The sequence below is a fragment of the Dipodomys ordii genome, unplaced genomic scaffold, assembly GCF_000151885.1.
Source record: "Dipodomys ordii isolate 6190 unplaced genomic scaffold, Dord_2.0 Scaffold39, whole genome shotgun sequence".
Classification (NCBI taxonomy): domain Eukaryota; kingdom Metazoa; phylum Chordata; class Mammalia; order Rodentia; family Heteromyidae; genus Dipodomys; species Dipodomys ordii.
Window position 1 is genome coordinate 8,522,648 of NW_012267255.1, and position 5,801 is coordinate 8,528,448.

Sequence of the window (5,801 nt, forward strand, 5' to 3'; positions counted from 1 at the left end):
CTCTTCAGCTCAAGGCGAGCGCTCTACCACTTGAGCTACAGCGCCACTTCCGGTTTTTCTGGTGGTTTATTGGAGATAGGAGTCTCACAGTCTCTCCTGCCCGGGCTGGCTTTGAACCGCGATCCTCAGATCTCAGCCTCCTGAGTAGCTAGGATTACAGGCGTGAGCCACCAGCACCGGGCTCCCCTTCTTTCTTCCTCCCTTCTTTCTTCAGGTTTGTGTGTGTGTGTGTGTGTGTGTGTGTGTGTGTGCCAGTCATGAGGCTTGAACCTAGGGCTAGTGGGGCTCATGCTCCTGCTGAGCTTTTTTTTTTTTCCCTGAAAGCTAGCTTTCTACCACTTGGGCCCCACCTTTAACTTTCAGCATTTGGTGGTTAATTGGAGATAAAGGTTTCACAGACATTTTTGCCTGAGCTGGCTTTGAATCTTGATCCCTAGCGTAGCTAGGATTATAGGAGTGAGCCACTGCTACCTGGCTATGAGTGAGTTTGTTTGTTGGTTTTTTTCTGAATACAGCTTTGGACAGTTCTAGTTCAGTGGCTTTCAAAGTGTGGTTCTCAGACAGCAGTGTCAGCAAGGTCTGAGAATTTGTTAGGAATGCAAATTCTTGGGGCACACCCCAAATCTATTTACTGAATCACATCTCTAGGTGGCAGGTCCCAGCATTCTGCATTTTAACATATCCCTGTAGCTGATGCTGATGCATGCTAAAGTTAGAATAGAAAACTACTGATTAAATTTAACATTTATATTGTACATTAAGAAATTACTGGCCAGGCACAAGTGACTTCACCTGGAATATATAGCTAATACATGTTGTGAATAGGTTTATCAATTCATTTTGAGGATAACTGCTAATACATAAATTTAACGTTATTATTTAATTCAGAATAGCTTTTCATCCTGTGAAGCTTGTTCTCACATTTGTGTTTGTTATATGCCTTCAATACATTTTACTACCCATTTGCTGTATTATATACATTTACTATATAAATCATCACACAAAAGCCCTTAGTCTCACCTTAACAATGTTTTTTGTGGGCTGGGAAGGTGGCTCAGTGGTAGAGCACTTGCCTTGCATGCATGAGGCCCTGGGTTTGATTCCTTAGCACCACATAAGCAAAAAGAAAAGAGCCAGAAGTGGCACTGTGGCTCAAGTGGTAGAGTGCTAGCCTTGAGCTGAAGAGCTGAGGGACAGTGCCCAGGCCCAGAGTTCAGGCCCCACTACCAGACCCCCCCCAAAAAAAAAAGAAACAATGTTTTTTGTTTTTGTCGGTCATGGGGCTTGAACTCTGGGCCTGGGCACTGTCCCTCAGCTCTTCAGCTCTAGACAAGTGCTCTACCACTTGAGCCATAGTGCCACTTCCAGTTTCTGGTGGTTTATTGGCGATAAGAATCTCATGGACTTTCCTGCCTGGGCTGGCTTTGAACCGCAATCCTCTGATCTCAGCCTCCTAAGAAGCTAGGATGACAGGGGTGAGCCACCAGCACCTTGCTAACAACATTCTTTATTTCAGTCACAAGTAGTGTAATCATGAGTGAGTGCTTAAGCATTTAAAATAGTGTTTTCCAAACCAGAAGCCAGTGGCTAACACCTGTCATTTTAGCTACTCAGAAGGCTGAGAATCACAGAAAGCCCAGGCAGAAAAATTAGAGACTGTCTCCAATTCACTAGTACAATACGGGAGTAGAGGCATGCTTCAAATGAGAGGGCACCAGCACAACAAGCAAGCCAACCAAGAGCATGAGGCTGAGTTCAAGTTCAGGTACTATGGCAAATTCTCTTAAGTTAATTGCACCTTTTTACTGAAATATATAAACAGGCATAGAATCTATATAGATGTAAATCCTTAGCTCAATGAGATCTGACAATTGTACAACCCCATGTAATTAACATCCAAAGCAAGATGTATAAAATCTGCATCACCCAGAAACCACTCCATGACTTCTGTTCCTGTAGATGCTTTTCCTATTTTTAGACTTTAAATAAATGGAATCATACAGATGTACTCACCTGCATATGACCCATTTGACTTACAATGTTTTTGAGCTTCATGTATGTTTCATGTATCAGGGTTCATTCTTTTCAATTGCTGGTTGATATTACCTTGTATGAACATTCCAAAATATGTTTATCCTACACTTTTTTAGCAACACATTTTTTTCTTACCACAAAAGCAACATGTATTTGTTGTGAAAAACTACAGAATACAAATGAGGAAACAAAAACAAATAATTACCCATAATCCCACTCTCCAGATAAAACCACTACTCATAATTTGTATATTTGATTTGAAACTTTTTATTTTTTTGTCAATTGTGGGGCCTGAGCTCAGGGCCTGGGCACTGTCCCTGAGCTCTTTCACTCAAGGCTAGCATTCTACCACTTTGAGTTGCAACGCCACTTCCAGTTTTCTGCTGGTGAATTGGAGATAAAAAGTCTCATGGACTTTCTTACTGGGGCTGGATTGGAACCACGATCCGCATATCTCAGCCTCCTGAGTAGCTAGGATTACAGGTATAAGCCACCAGTGACTGGCTTGAAACTTTGTTAATAAATTGTCCACATTTTATTTATATGTATATATACATATACATACAGTTATCATATATTACGGAAATCCTCACTTTCTGTTTCACTTTCCTTAGTCTTAGACCCAGATGATTAGTGTGTTCAACTGGAATAATCCTTAGTTTTAACTATGAAATCTTTTCTAAATTTAGAAGAAAATCAAAAGTGTTATCTGAATTCATTGCCCAAAATTCAAATGATACATAGTACATGGAATAAAGAGAAAAATATCATTTAGCTGTTCTCCCTCAATTTTGTTTGCTTCCCAATAAGCAGTCAGTGTTAACTACAAAAACCTGATGAAGGTATTAATAGAGATCAGGAAGTGCTAACTCTGTTGTAACATGTTTTCTTATAAGGTTTTTTGAGTTTCAAGGTTGTTGTCCACATACAGGTCATCTTTTTGTGATTATATTATTTTCTAATAGCAGATGATCATGTTAGGATTAAGTCTAGTACAATAGCTTACTGCTAGCTCTGAGATACAATTTTTAAGTATTTTCTTTGATTGTTAAATAAGGAATATTATTCCTGTGAGAAGCCAGATATGTATAGTTCTCTTAGTGTTTACCTATAGCAAACATATTTTTATTTAATTTTATTTTTGGTCAGTTGTGGGGGCTGAACTCTGGGCCTGGGCACTGTCCCTCAGTTCTTCAGCTTAAGACTAGCACTCTACCACTTACTTGAGCCACAGCCTCATTTCTGGCTTTTTCTGCTTATGTGGTGCTGAGGAATCAAACCTAGGGCCTCATGCTTGCAAGGCAAGCAATCTACCACTGAGCCACCTTCCCAGCCCAGCAAATATATACTTCAGTGGCACCACTGTTTTCTTATTATTTGAATGTAGGGCCTTGAGTTTCTAAGGCAAATCATCTATTTTGTGTCATTAAATTTGGAGGGAAGCTGGGTACTAGCTATTCAGGAGGCTGAGGTCTGAGGATGGAGGTTTAAAGCCAGCCCAGGCAGAAAAAAAAAATCCAGGAGACTCTTATCTCCAATTAAGCACCAATCAGAAGTGGTGGTATGGCTCAGGTGGTAGAATGCTAGTGTTGAGTGGATAAACCAAGACTTCGAATTCAAACAAAACAATAATGAAAAAAAAAACCCACCCAAATTTAGAGGACATCAGTCACATGCAAAGTCTTAAGGTTGGCTCCTAAAGATTTCAATAAAGCACATAAATTTATGTTTTCATGGATTTTTGAGTCCTTACTGCTCTTTGGGACAAGTAAGTGGGTATGTAGAGGTGTCTGGGTATAAGCTGTTTGTCTTTCAAGGTGTGTTGAAAAACTCCTTGCCTTTCTACAGATCACTGAAGAATCAATCCAAAGATTATGGGTTAATTTCACAAGACTATAGTAAGCTCACATCCTAGCTGCTAAAATGCAGCTGTATTTCCATTTGGAAGTCTATGTTACAGTCTTGCGTGTAGGGTCAGAACGCGTATATTTAGATGAGATTATAGAGACAAAGTCTGTCATGGCTCTCAAGTCTAGCTTTTATGTGAAGCTACAAGCTTTTGCTTTGGTGATTAGCACAGTACAACTATGTTTTAAAAATTAGTTTAATATACTCTTATTCTGATAATATTAAAATAAGAACGTTAATAGTAAGCTAAACGTTAACATTTTCCAGCAGATCATCTCATTTAATCCTCAATGAAAAGTTTGACATATGTGGGTCATTAAATTTAGGAACCAGGGCTTTGTGCTGCAGATTAAGGGTTAGAAACTGACTCTTCCAGGGCCTACCTCCTAAGGTCAAGTTGGTGGATTTTGTGATTAGATTTTTTTCTTTTTTTTTTGGAAGGCAGGGGTCGGTTGTGGGGCTTGAACTCTGGGCTTTCAGCTCAAGGCCAATGCTCTACCACTTGAGCCACAGCACCACTTCCAAGTTGGTGGATTTTAGCATTATAAAAGGTGGCCTTTGAGTGGTGGCTGAGGTGTTATAACTCCTCCTGTCTGTTATCTGCTTGCCTTCTAGGCAGGGAGAAAATCCTTGAATATAAAGAGCTGTTACCAGAATTGTGGAATTCCAGATCCAGCTCAGGCCTCTCTCTTTTTTAGGTGCATTCTAAGTTGGGGGTGGAGGGGAGGTGCAACTGTGTGGGGGTTCTGAAGACAGAGTTCCCAGCCCTAATTCAGAATTGAGCAGCACTCAGGTCCAGGAAGCTGGGTCCCAATCTCTTTCGCTCGTCTGTCTACCCTCCTCTTTCCCTAAGTAGGTGTGTAGTCTAGTCGAGCCCCACAGAAAACCGTGAAGGGAATCGCCTCCTCGGTGGTTGGACAAAGCCCATTTTTCTTTCGTTATCTTCTAAATCGTGATGAACCCGGTGCATACCGGGAGTTATCTGGTGGACATTTCCCCAGGTGTCTACTTTGTGTCGTTGCCTGATTTTTTTCTTTTACCCCCTAAAATGGTAACTTCCCGGCCCCGCCTCTCCCCCCAGCCCTGCCCCAACATCCAACGGAGATTACCTGATCTTCTCCTTTCCAGTCACACGTCCGTGAAGGGGCTGGGCTGGAATTCTGATTCCCACCCCTCCCTTAGCCGGCCCCTCCCCTCCCGCCCGCCCGTAGCTCGCTGCCCGGGGCCCCGGCCCGGGGTGGGGAGGAGGAGGGGCCGCGCGGGGAGGCGGCGCGCGCACCGTGGCACCCCGGGGCGCTGCCAAGCTGCTCCATCCCGACGACGTGGCACCGCGGGTGGACCGAAGGGGAGGAGCCCCAGACATCCCGCAGAGGCGAACCGGGGCGCCTCTCCGGTGAGATCGTAGCAGATAAAAAGTGTCCTGGCAGCACGAAGCAGCCATCCCGCTGTCCTCTCGGTACCCATGGTGGACCGTTTCCACGCTTCATCGCGGCTGTGCGTTGATTTCTGGACTCGGCTCCTGGGGTTGCCCCCTCCAGCGCGCATGCGCTCGGGGGGAGGGAGGGGTTCAGGCGCTTGCAGGCTGGACTACAACTCCCAGAGGAACCTTGCGAAAAGGCCGCCGGCGCCATCTTGAAATCTGATGCTCACAATCCACCGGCTTTGCGTCAGCCCCGGGCGGCCGCCAGTGTCCCGGGAAGCTGGCCTGCTTCGGTTCGCGAGGTCCTTGAGGACGCGGTGGCGGCGGCGGCGGAGGCTGGCCGGAGCGACAGCTGTGCGAGACATGGGTAGGCCCGCGCGCCCCGCGCGCGCCTGTCACTCAGCATCCCCCTGAGGCGCTTCCGTGCCCGCCCCCTGCC